The sequence below is a fragment of the Pongo abelii genome, chromosome 16 (assembly GCF_028885655.2).
Source record: "Pongo abelii isolate AG06213 chromosome 16, NHGRI_mPonAbe1-v2.0_pri, whole genome shotgun sequence".
NCBI classification, from domain to species: Eukaryota; Metazoa; Chordata; class Mammalia; order Primates; family Hominidae; genus Pongo; species Pongo abelii.
In genome coordinates this window covers 23,694,288-23,708,309 of record NC_072001.2, presented here as the reverse complement: position 1 = coordinate 23,708,309, position 14,022 = coordinate 23,694,288, and the positions used below count along the sequence as shown (strand labels likewise).

The 14,022-nt window shown below is 38.1% G+C and overlaps 1 non-coding gene and 1 pseudogene across 1 annotated transcript; one reads left to right on the top strand and one right to left on the bottom strand.

The window, feature by feature from the left end:
- Positions 1-14,022, top strand: part of LOC129050022 (putative GED domain-containing protein DNM1P46) — an 86,800-nt pseudogene that overhangs the window by 65,592 nt on the left and 7,186 nt on the right.
- Positions 9,877-10,008, bottom strand: LOC129050615 (U8 small nucleolar RNA). The gene has a single exon (XR_008514294.1). It is a non-coding gene; the product is annotated as a U8 small nucleolar RNA (small nucleolar RNA).

Sequence of the window (14,022 nt, the reverse complement as noted above, 5' to 3'; positions counted from 1 at the left end):
TGTTCAGAGCGCCATTATTCATAATAGCCAAATGTGGAAACAACCCCAAATGTCCATCAAGACCACATAAGCAAAATGTGGAACAGCCATACAAAGATTATTCAGGTAGAAAAAGAATGAAGTACTCACACATTCCACAATATGGAGGAACCTTGAAAACATTATGCTAAGTGACAGAAGCTAGACACAAAAGGCCACATACTGTATGATTCCATTTATATGAAATATGAAGAATAGGCAAATCAGCCAACAGGAAGCAGATTAGTTGTTGCCAGGGGTTGGAGAAGAATGGGTACTGGGTTTCACTGGGTGAGAAAACTGTTCTGAATTTAGATAGTGGCAATGGTTGAACAACTTTCAGTATACTGACACCTACTGAACTGCACACATTAAAATGGTGAATTTTATGGTATGTGAATTATATCTCAATAAACAAGAGAAAGTGAGAAAGCAAAAGAAAATTTGAAAAAAGAGTCAAGAGACACAAACCCGCACACCCATCCTGTAGGGGTTTCAGGAACAGAAAAAGGATGAAATAAGAGAGGAAGAAATCTAAGAAGTAATATAAAAGCTAAAGGAGGAGTGAAGAGGATAGGCATTGTGGCTTACACCTATAATCTCAGCACTTTGGGAGGCCAAGGCAAGTGGATCACTTGAGGTCAGGGGTTCGAGACCAGCCTGGCCAACATGGTGAAAACCAATCTCTACTGAAAACACAAAAATTAACTGGGCATGGTGGCACAAACCTGTAATCCCAGCTACTCAGGAGGCTGAGGCAGGAGAATCACTTGAACCTGGGAGGTGGAGGTTGCAGTGAGCCAAGATTACCTCACTGCACTCCAGCCTGGGTGACAGAGCAATACTCTATCTCAATATAAATGGAAAGAAAAGAAGGGAAGGAAGGGATGGGAGAGGGGAAGGAAGGCATGGGAGAAGGGAAGGAAGGGGAAGAAGGGGAGAGAGGAAGGGAGAGAGGGAGGGAGGCAGGAAGGCAGGCAGGCAGAAGCAAATTAGTAAAAAGAGATGGCAGGAAGGCAGGCTGAAGCAAATTAGTAAAAGAGATTCCTAGAGACAATCTAGTAAAATCTACAGGTCTGGAATAAAAAGAAATGCTAACTCAAACAAGACACACAAAAGCGGGGGAAAAAAAGGTAAGGTTGACCCCCAAGTCCTACAGAGCTACAGTTAGTACAGGGAAGAGAGCTCAAACACCAAAGCATGGCAAAGAGGTAAGCCACTGAGAGGTCTTCTTCAAAAGAAAGCAAAACAAAAAATCTACCAGCCGGGCATGGTGGCTCAGGCCTATAATCCCAGCACTTTGGGAGGCCGAAGTGGGTGGATCACCTGAGGTCAGGAGTTCAAGACCATCTGGTCAACACGGTGAAACCCCGTCTCTACAAAAATACAAAAATTGCCAGGCATGATGGCAGGTGCCTGTAATCCCAGCTACTCGGCAGGCAGACACAGAAGAATCGCTTGAACCTAGGAAGCAGAGATTGCCGTGAGCTGAGATTGCGCCACTGCACTCCAGCCTTGGCGACAGAGCGAGACTCCGTCTCAAACAACAAAAAAACCCTATCCAATGATAAAATATAATCAACGAAGAGGAGAACTACAGCAAAGAAACAGGAAAACTGTGTTTTTATTAAAAAATTAATGATGGATGAGCATTTACTTTACCTTATTCAAGTATAAAACTCTTATTTAAAAAATAGAAAAATTCTTCCTAAATTCATATCTCAAAAAGGCACTTGCCACAGTAAAAAGCAACCAGTGTAATGAGAGAATATATTTGCAATCACTTATCTGACACGGGGTTAATATCTAGAATATATAAAAAATACCTACAACTCAACAACATAAAACTCAATATAAAAATTGGCAAATGACTTGATTAGACCTTTCTCCAAATAGCCAACAATCAAACAAAAAGATGTTCAACATCACTAGTCACAAAATACAAATCAAAACCATGAGATACTACTTCACACCCATAGGGATAGCTGTCAGCAAAAAACAAAAACAGAAAACACTAATGTTCATAGCAGCATTGTTCACAATAGCCAAAAGATATAAACAAGCCAGTGCCCAACAACAGATGAAAAAATAAACAAACTGTGGTATATACATACAAAGGGATATGATTCAGCCTTAAAAAGGAATGAAATGCTGACACGTTAGTTGCAACATGGATGAAACTTGTAAATGAATGCAGCCCAATTGTCCTATAGAACTGATGCTTACAGTCTTTTAAAATAAAGATAGAAATTGAGCCTCCCAGTCTTAAAACTTGAGAAAGTTACATTTGTCTTATCTGAATTCCTTTGTTGGGAAACCAACCATCAGGCCTCCCAGATAGTTATCAAGGAACTGAAACTTACCAGATCACCACATCTGGACCATAAGACACCAGACCACCTCACTCATCACAATTGCCTAACCAACTACCTGCTTCCTGTCGACCAACTTCTCTTCCCCACCCTTCCCTAACTCCTGTTTTCCCATACATGGTTACATTTCTTCCCTGCTAAATAAACCTCTGGTTTTAGTCAGTTGAGTTGACAAATTTGAGATTGATCTCCCATCTCCTTAGCTGCAGCACCCAGTTGAAGCCTTCTTCCCTAGCAACACTCATCGTCTCCGTGATTGGCTTTCTGTGCTGTGAGCAACAGGACCTAGACCAAACTCCTTGATGTTTTGGTAGCAATATGAGGTACTCACCATAAGCAAATTCACCAAGATAGAATAAGTAGAGTACAGGTCACCAGGACTGGGGAAGGGAAAGGGAAAGTTACCGTTTAATGGGTAAAGAGCTTCTGTTTAAGATGGTGAAAAAGTTCTGGAAATGAATAGTGGTGATGGTTATACAACAATGGGAATGAACTAAATGCCACTGTACACATAAAAATGGCTAAAATGGAACATTTTAAATTATGCATAATTTACAATTAACACATTTTAAAAATTACAGTATTACACTATTACTATATATGAATTATACCTCACAAAGTTGATTGGCAAGGATAGAAGGATATACAATTTGATAAATACTCAATGTTGGAAGTTCTAACAAAAGGCATTTTAAACACATTGACTGGGATTATATATTGACACAATTTATTTGAGCACTTCAGCAATTTTTCAGAAGTCACAATGATATTTACTGCCTTCTACCCATTTGTTCTAATTTGTTCTAATTCTATGAATCTTCCCTAAAGGGAAAAAGAAAAAGCGGGCACAAAGATTTAATCTCAAAAATGTTCATCGCAATGTTGTTTCCAACATTATAATACTATCCAAAATTAGTAAGCAAAATGATCAGATATTCACAACATATAAAAAGTTTACCTTAATTATTATGTATTTTATTTTTAAATGTTAATAACATTAAAAATACATAATATATGTGTTATGGGGGAAAACAAACATAAAATTATATCATGTGATTCTAATTTTTATAGGAAAAACAAAACTAAGAAATAAATATACCTACTTCAATAATAATTATCTCCCAGACTAAGTTAAGGACCCTTTATCATATGCTATGAAGGTAATATAACCTGAGATCAGAGAAAACCTCACTAGAAGTGGCTTTGAATGAAGGAGAATAAAAGAAGATTCCTACCAGAGAAATTGTCTACCTCAGTATCATTTTATTCAAATTAAAACAGTTTTACAATCAAACTTCATTAAAAGCAGAGGAAAAATAGTATGTGTGAATTTTGGTATCCAAGGGGATACTAGAACCAGTCTCCGGGCTGATACAGAGGGATAACTGTACTTGGAAATGATTTGGGATATCTGTTTGAAAATGTTAGCAGGGGGCACCCCATTCAAAGATATAACACGTTTTAAATAAAAGTGTTTAAATAAATATTTCATTGATTCATTTTTAATGAGCATACCATCAGCCTTCTCAAAGTATTAAATGCTCAAAGTATTAAATCCTACTTTCTATTACCAGATTTTACTTTGGGACAGTAACATTACAAGATGTATAATAAGAATTACCCTTATTATTAAGCATTTTCTAAACTCCTATTGTTTCACCCATATTTTACCAGCATAGAAGAATAATTATTATACTACTGCCACAATTCACAAAATCCTTTCACCTCCGATTTTTCATGTGCTTGTCCTAACAATCATGAGATAAGCAAGCTTCATGATAATAACTGCAACTTCTACAACCCCAACCCCACTGTAAATGAAATACCCACTAAGAATCAGGCACTATATAAAGTATCTCATATATTTACCTCATTCAAAGTGGAATAATTACCAAAAATCTATGAAGTGGTTATCTCATCCCCATCCCAATTTTATAGATGAGGAAACTGTGGCTCAGCAATTAAAGTAATTGGCCCAGAAAGCAGATCTTTGATCCACACCCAGGTCTGTCTGAATCCTAAACCTATGCCATTTCCTTGTTCCACCCACCCTCCCCAGGAAACAGAGAATGAGAAAAAGATAATCATTTGTCCGAGTCTTATAGGCAACCGGAACCCAGAGCCTTCTAACACTTGATCTATGGTGCTTTCTACCTGGTATGTCACTTCTATAAAAAGCAAGGACACTTCCTTCCATTGGGAGTTTATAAATCATAATCTCATTAGATTATAAATAACATCATAGGGAAGCTACATGCTACATGAGGGACAGATAAGCATGGCCAAGGGAAATTTTGAGGAAGTATAACTAAATTAATACACAGGGATCAGGGTTGAAGTATTTTATAACCAATACTCAAAACAGTTAACAGCCTGGCGCAGTGGCTCACACCTGTAATCCTAACACTTTGGGAGTCAGAGATGGGAGAATCACTTGAGCCCAGGAGTTCAAAACCAACTTGGGCAACATAGTGAGAGACCTTGTCTCTATGAAAATAAAAAAACAAGAACACTTAATAAAGTTTCCAGGAGTAGCTTAGATAATCCCAGCATTGTATATTAGGAGAAGGGCTATTTTTAAATATTCTAGAATTTATAATTGGAATGCCCATAAAAATTGCCTATGAGTAGAGTCATCATTATGTCAGAAAAATTTATGATAATTATTTGGGACTCTGCTTTTGATAAGTATGTATGCTGTAACTACTTAATAAAGTCATGAAAAAAAATTTTAAAATATAAATGTTACTTACATATCGCAGTTTAGAGCTATCTGCGAATGCTGGATTAGCAATTGGAACTAGAATAAAAAATGTAAGTGTAAAAAAAGAAAAAATTAAAATATTTAAGTCACGAAACACAGAAAGTGACAACAAAGTTAACAGCTCAGATCTTCATAAAAAGGAAATTTATACTGTACACCAAAAGTGATATTTACGAAATTACAAAGGCACTTGTATATGAATAAGATTAAAATAAAAACGAAGAACAGTACTTTTAGTTTCTCCTAACACTTTATATTCTCTAAATGACTGCCCTTACCTGATAGACACACACCAACTATAGAAAAAAGTAAACTTAATAATATCCTGGAAGCAAATGAACTTAAATTCTTTCAAGCCAATTCCCAAATAAGGGCCCACTACAGAAAACACCTCTGAACCACCATAATTCCTTTCTGAGGATGACTCCAAACACTCTGCCAACCGATGCTAAACATGAGCCAAAAGAAACAAAAAACAAAAAAAAACTCTGACAAATTCCCATGAGCTTACCAATGGACCAAGATAGTCCAAAAAGTAATATTCCCAGAGGATAGGAAAAAAATTTCTTAGAGGATTGATGTCTTCCTTCAAGGTCACAGCAGAAACCTTGCAGGTTACCAGATGACCCAGTAAAGGAACCAACACCCACAACCCATTCCACATGGGCAGTTCATTCCAGTCACTGATGAGAAGGGAAAAGGTCTTATGATATCACGTGTTTTTTTTTTTTTTTTTGAGATGGAGCTTTGCTCTTTTTGCCCAGGCTGGAGTGCAATGGCGCGATCTCAGCTCACTGCAACCTCTGGCTCCCAGGTTCAAGTGTTTCTCCTGCCTCAGCCTCCCCAGTAGCTGGGATTAGAGGAGTGCACCACCATGCCAGGCTAATTTTGTATTTTTCGTAGAGACGGGGTTTCACCATGTTGGCCAGGCTGGTTTCAAACTGCTGACCTCAGGTGATCCACCCACCTCAGCCTCCCAAAGTGCTGGGATTACAGGCATGAGCCACTGCACCTGGCCCAATTTCATATATATATATATATATATTTTTTTTTTTTTTTAAGACGGAGTCTCGCTGTCGCCCAGGCTGGAGTGCAGTGGCACAATCTTGGCTCACTGCAGGCTCAGCCCCCCACCGGGGTTCACGCCATTTTCCTGCCTCAGCCTATATATTTTTTTAAAATCTTACAAGTTAACATAAAATGGAAATCTGAGTATTACAAGCAACAACAACAACAACAACAGAAAGTTCAAAATCACCATCTACTCTCATCTACTGTAAGACCTAAGGATTAAGCAGAGGATAATTTCCATAAACCTAAAATCATGATAAATCAGTTTTTTCATGGTAGTTAAATCAAATTGCTATTTTAGCACTTGTTTGAGCCTCTAAAAAACATAAATTTAAATGCATAAGTCACATCACAGAGGCCTACCAGTGGGGAATGGAGAAGCCTGGTGGCCACCTCCTGGTGACCAGCCACCACGCACAAACAGCAAAGGAGATTAAGCTTGGCTCAGGAGGTCCTCGAGCTCTTCGCAATGGAGTCGATCTGTGAGCACACTTGTTGCAAAAAAGTCATTCCAATCTTGGTCTTTCAGAAATTATAACTTATCCACCGCCAAGGAAAGAAAATAACAGAAGTATGAATGATGAGAAAGACAACTACTGGAAACACTACATGAGAAATAAACACAGAATTATGACAGCTAAGATGAGGACAAAGAAAACACGACACTGTCAAAACCAAAAATACTCCAAAGATGACACTACTTCTATTTGTCCTTCTATATTTCCCATCTCTTTATCTATCCATGGAAACTTTTTAACCACTTCAATGGAAAACTATGCTTTCAAACCAAGCAGATGTCTAAAGCAGAATTGTCCCACAACCTAGACTATAACAAAATGTAAAGTTGAATACAACTGGAGTAAAAGACAAAAGAGCCTTTGTATAAATAAATCAACCCGCAAATATTGCAAAAAGCACAAATCCCACAGTTATTAAAAAGTTCCAATAAAATTACTGTAAAAAATGATGAGGAAAACATGATAGCTAAAATCACCTGAAATGCCTACCTCCAAATCCATATACAAAAAAAGGGCAAAATCTAGGAAATGTGATACCCCCTAAAATTAACATATTTTTGGCTGATCTCAATCTTTAGACAAAACATATTATAAATATAATTTCCCAAATAACTCAAAGAAGAAAAAGGAAATAGTATTTCCCGGTAATAATTCTCTAGGTTTGCATAAATAGACCTACTTGGCAATGAAAGCACTATTATTAATATTTGGCTTCACTTTGGTCTTTAAACGTCCTTCTCCACAGGTTTTTCTGGTTGTTTTTATCGGTAATTAAGTTGACTGATATAAACCCTTAGCTGGTTTATTGAAACCTAAATATATTTTAAATTTACTTCAAATCATAGATTCTACTCTAGCCACAATGAATAATTTTCCCCAAATTGAGTTCAACAGCTTAAAATATAATTTGTTAAACAAACAAACAAAAAAAAAGTTTAAGGTATGTAAAAATTTCTGACTTTCACCCTAAATAAGATTTTCATTAGCTCAACAGAAATGTAATAATTATCCCTTAAGTATCTCCACTACCACACCATCTCCACAGTCATGAAACACCTAGTCCCATTCTCAAATGTTCTGGTCCCACCAATAGAATCCCAATCCTTCCTTGTTGTCCCCAACCCTGTGCACCTACACCTGCCATAAATGGTGGAAATTCAACCAGCTCTATGAAGGGAAGGGAGGAGACCCTCCCCCAACCCACTCTACAGGAAAACTTGCCCAGATCTATAGGAACCTCCCCACACACAAGAGGACAGGACAGCCCAGACTCAGCTGAGAAATGTCCACAGCTGGCACAAATGAATTACAGATTATTTACAATTCACATTAACACTGCTCCAAGAATATAACCAACTGTCAAGACAAAAAAAATTTAGTTATTCACATACAAATATTCCATTTCTGAATAAATTTCACATTTGTATCTGTATACAAAGAGTCTACATGTTCGATAACTCCTTTATGATCTTACCTGAAAATGCTGGTAGATGCAATATTTTTGGATCAAATTTAACTGATGGCGGTTTTTTCATTACCTGTGGTTAAAAAAAAAAAACTTTTGAGACAATTTTTAAGATGGATATCTGTCTCCTTATATGTCCCTTATATCAAATAATAAATCAATGAGGACAAAAAAAGAATGTGTAAAATTTGTTACCAAAAAGAATAAGAACGATGCCTTTTCAGATTAAAACATACATATATAGATAATAATTTATTTTCTAAAATAATTTCAATTGATATCTGTAATAAAATACAGCCTCAAAGAAAAAATTCACCCCTATCTTGGCTTACTCTTTAGATAATTTACCTCTAATTAGAAATTCAGTCATTCAACAAATATCTATTGGGTACCTGCCAAGGTAAGGCTCTATGTCAAGGGTTAAGGGGGATACAAAAATATAAAACACACAATCCTATTTTCAGAGAGCTGACATTCTGGTTGGGAAGATGAGACAAACATTTGATAAACAACAAAATATTTCACAATTGAAAAGAGGTAGGACATAACTACAGACAAAACCCTGGACAGAAAGAATTTTTTTGTAAATAGTAGTTTAGAGAATACAGCAAGCACTTTACTTGATATAGTTGAGACCGGGTTTACAGAAGAGGTAGGGGGTGGGTTGAGGTCTTGAAGAATGGTTAGAACTTTATGGTTATATCAGAGAAGACACCATTCAAGGAAGCCATAATAGCATGAACTGGAAAGTGCACAATTTATTTGAGAAATGTGAAGAAACCATGTAGTTGGATCCATGAGCTTAGGATGGCCAGATACTGCATCTTGAGACTTTTAGTTAAAAATTCAACCATCATTTCTATACCTAACTCCTGCAAAATTTCTATATGTAGTATTTTTAAAACCTTTACCAATTAAGTAACCAGCATTACCGTATTTACGGTAGTATTCTTACTAAAATGCATATTCTCATTCTAATCTCATAATCCAAATTAATAATCTCATTCTAATCATGAGAAACCCTTAGATAAGCCTAAATTAAGGGACATTCTTCAAAACACTGAACCAGTTACTCTTCAAAGTGTCAAGGACTTGAGTCATACGTTTTATAACCTGTATTACAAAAACATACAAAGGCCAGGTGCGGTGGCTCACATCTGTAATCCCAGAACTTTGGGAGGCCTAGGCAGGTGAATCATGAGGTCAGGAGTTCAAGACCAGCATGGCCAACATGGTAAAATCCCATCTCTACTAAAACTACAAAACTTAGCCATGCGCAGTGGCAGGCACCTGTAATCCTAGCTACTCAGGAGGCTGAGGCAGGAGAATAGCTTGAACCCGGTCGGCAGAGGTTGCAGGGAGCTGAGATCACACCACGACACTCCAGCCTGGGTGACAGAGTGAGACTTCATCTCAAAAAAAAAAAAAAAAAAAAAGACAAACTGTCAAGGTCATGAAAGGCAAGAAAAGTCTGAGAAATTCTGACAAAACCATGAAAGACTACGGCAGACTATACGAGACTAGGGAGGCATAACAACTAACTGTAATGTGGGATCCTGAACAACAAAAAAAAAAGGACATTAGAGGCAACTGGTAGAATTCAAATAAATTTGGTAGTTTAGTTAACAGCACTATACTCATGTTTTATTTTTCCTTTTTCAGAAAGAATTCAAAAGGAGCAATCAGGGTATTGCATGACATCATTATACAGAGATATGAATCAAGTATGATGCAACTCCAACTACCACATTCTACTGCCCTCCAAAAGGAGGAACAGGTAAGGATTATCCTGCCTGACTAGCACTATACCAATGCTAATTCCCAGGTGTTGTTAACTATACTATAGACCTATAAGATGTGAACATTAAGAGCAGCTGGGCAAAACGTATACAGGAACTCTCAACTATTTTTTAACCTTCTCTCTAAGACTAAAAGTAGTTTAAAATTAAAAGTTAAACACAAAAATGTCCACTGACTAAGGCTTCCCATAAACTATCAAATATGGTTATAAGAGGAAAAAAAGAAACAAAGAATATCGTCTAAGGCAAGCTTGTGCAACCCACAGCCCATGGGCTTCATGCGGCCCAAGGCGGCTTTGAATGTGGCCCAACACAAATTCCTAAACTTTCTTAAAACATTGTAAGATGTTTTTTGCAATTTTGTTTGTTTGTGTTTTAGTTTATCAGCTATCGTTAGTGTATTTTATGTGTGACCCAAGACAATTCTTCTTCCAGTGCCGCCCAGGAAAGCCAAAAGACTGGACACCCCTGGGAAAGATATCACAAATTGTTCTAGAAAACCCACTTTGAAAATGCACCAATGCACATCAAACTTAGCATAATAAAGTTACTCTGCCACACATATGAACTCACAAAAAGGATTAGCTCCATTATGAAAAATAGCTAAATAATCTATATAAAATGCTGTCTGTCTAGAAAATAAACATGAATCCAAGAACCCTTTGGTATAAACCACAGTATTGTTCCCAATGAGATACGAAAAGACAGTCATGAATTAATACAGAAAAAGAGATTTAAAAAAGAAAAAGAAGGCTGGGCGTGGTGGCTTACACCTGTGATCCCAGCACTTTGGGAGGTGGAGGCGGGCAGATCACGAGGTCAGGAGATCAAGACCATCCTGGCTAACATGGTGAAACCCTGTCTCTACTAAAAATACAAAAAATTAGCTGGGTGTGGTGGTGGGCGCCTGTAGTCCCAGCTACTTTGGAGGCTGAGGCAGGAGAATGGTGTGAACCCAGGAGGCGGAGCTTGCAGTGAGCCAAAATCACACCACTGCATTCCAGCCTGGGTGACAGAGGGAGACTCTATCTCAAAAAAAAAAAGTAACAGAAGCAGGAAAATTAAAATAGAGAGTAAGTAGTGGAATGTATGTTGTGGAGTTGGAAGTCAAGACAAAACACAGGGACTTAGAAATGCATCTGTTTTTTAAAGTAAATACTCATTTTCCCCTAGCAATAAAGTATTATATTCCAAAAGGCAAGAAGCAAAAAAACTCACAGTGGTTTAGAAGTACATTGTGAACCGTGACTCCTCCAGCTCCCATAGTGTCTCCTCACCATCTCCCATGCAGTCTTAACAACCTGTGAGAGGGCAGGGCTTCCGTGTGATCTGCCTGCCCAGCCCAGCCTGGTGAGCAGTGCCCTCTGACTGCTTCTGCCTTCAAAATACGTCAGAGACTAGAATACTTAGAGTGATTCACATTAGTGCAGATGGAGAAACGATGGGACTGAGAGCTAAGGTCTGAGGTCAAGAGGCTGGCAACCCCTCCGTGGCATGTGGAAGAAAGCAGTAGTGAGAGGCAGAGCTGACTCATTCAAAACAGAGGGGAGAAAACTTAGAACTCCAGTGAAGTGGAAGTGAAGGCAGAGGAAAGCGTTGCAGACAGAGCGGGACCTGGAAATGCAGACATGCAGCACAAATGAAACAGAAGCAGACAAGAGAAAAGGAAAGATTAGACAGTAAATAATATTCTGAATGAAAATCTCATGCAGATTTCAGATCTCAGTAAAGTCTACAACTCAGTTGTTAGAGTGCTTTCTGTACCCTTGGATTGTCATTAATGGGGGTGACAACAAGATCTGAGTCCATGTAGATAAGCTCTCTCTCATCTGGGATTCCAGGTCCTGCTGACTCAGGTGTCCACTTGTAATCTGAAATGAGAACAAAAGAACAAAAATTAGACTTTGTTTCTGTGACTAATATAGAGCTTTAAAACACTGAACTAACAAGATGCTGAGGAAGACACCACTGTAAAATGTCACCTATATCAATGTACTTCAACTGCTATTCAAGACAGTTGCAGTCTCACTTAATTTTCACAAAAATCCTAAACTGTACATACCATCATTTCCATTTTACAGATAGAAATATAGAACTCTGAGAAAGTAACTGAATTGCTCATGTTACCATTAAGCCTGGCCAGGACTAGAAAAAAGATCTTTACAATTCAATGTTCTAAACTGTGATGAGGCAAACTGGTTTTTCGATTATCAGCATGGGTTTTTTTTGTTTTGTTTTGTTTTGTTTTTTTAGGGATGGAGTCTCACTCTGTCACATAGGCTGGAAGGCAGTGGTGCAACCCTGGCTCACTGCAACCTCTGTCTCCCGGGTTCAAGTGATTCTCCTGCCTCAGCCTCCTAAGTAGTGGAATTATGGGTGCACGCCACCATGCCCAGCTAATTTTTTTTTTTTTGGAGACAGAGTCTTGCTCTGTCACCAGGCTAGAGTGCAGTGGCACGATCTTGGCTCACCAGAACCACCGTCTCCTGGGTTCAAGTCATTCTCCTGGCTCTGCCTCTTGAGTAGCTGGGACAAGGTTTCACCACGTTGGCCAGGCTGGTCTCAAACTCCTGGCCTTAGGTGATCCGACTGCCTCGGCCTCCCAAAGTGCTGGGATTATAGGTGTGAGCCACTGCACCCGACCCATGGCTTTATTTTTCATTCATAGAATGCTAATCAATTTATTTCTGCTTTACAGAATATTCAATGTGAAGTTGAAACTGTAACATAAAAAAATTTTCAGACTTAAATACAGAACGGTTACCTAAGTGTTAAACCTCAATTATTTATTAAGCCTCGTAAGAGTTGATACATAATAAAATGAATCACCATTCACCATCAGTTATTCCTTTGAGATGGTACTTTGTGCTCTATTTAAACATAATTTGTATTCCTAGGGCTATGCCCCAGTATTTCCCATCAGAAAAAAAAAAAAAAGAGGATTTATGCTTAAGAACCTTAAAAGATAAAGGAACAGAGTTAGCTAAGAAAATTCCTGGAAACCCAATGTGCCCCTTGCAACTCAGATGAAAGATATAAGAAAACATACAAACAGGCTGGGCACGGTGGCTCAAGCTTGTAATCCCAGCACTTTGGGAGGCTGAGGTGGGCAGATCACAATGTCAGGAGTTCAAGACCAGCCTGACCAACATGGTGAAACACTATCTCTACTAAAAATACAAAAATTAGCTGGGGGTGGTGGCATGCACCTGTAATCCCAGCTATTCAGGAGGCTGAGACAGGAGAATCACTTGAACCCAGGAAGCGGAGGTTGCAGTGAGTTGAGATTGTGCCACTGCACCAATTAAAAAAATTATATGCAAAAATTAATTTCCTATAGGTAAATTGAATGTAGGCACAAATGCCAAGTTATAAGAAATAGCCCACTCACAACAGCAAAAATATATATAACAAAATGTTCAGGAATAAACTAAACGATCAATAATTGCAATGAGATCATGATCATTAAACGAAAATAATCATTATAAAATTATAATCTCTTCTTTCAAAGTGAACACATTATGTATAAAAACAGAAGTAATGATATCAAAATGTATGAGATGTATGAGGTTACAGTGAACTATGATCATGCCACTGCACTCCAGCCTGAGCAACAGGCTTTTAAAAAAAAAAATGTAATCGCTGTTTAACTGGGAATTTCATCGTAAACAATTTTTCTATTGTCTTTTTCCTCTTTTATATTTTACAAGTTTTTTACAATTATATATGTTTTGTAATAGAATAAAAAGTATCATTTAAAAATTATAAAACATAAGGCCAACACAGTGGCTCACACCTGTAATCCCAGCTCTTTGGGAGGCCAAGGCGGGCAGATCACATGAGTCCAGGAGTCTGAGACTAGCCTGGGCAACATGGGGAAACCTCTACGAAAAATACAAAAAATTAGCCATGCATGGTGGCGCACACCTGTAGTCGCAGCTACTCAGGAGGCTGAGATGAGAGACTCACCTAAGCCCAAGAAGTTCAGGCTGCAATGAGCCATGATCCTGCCACT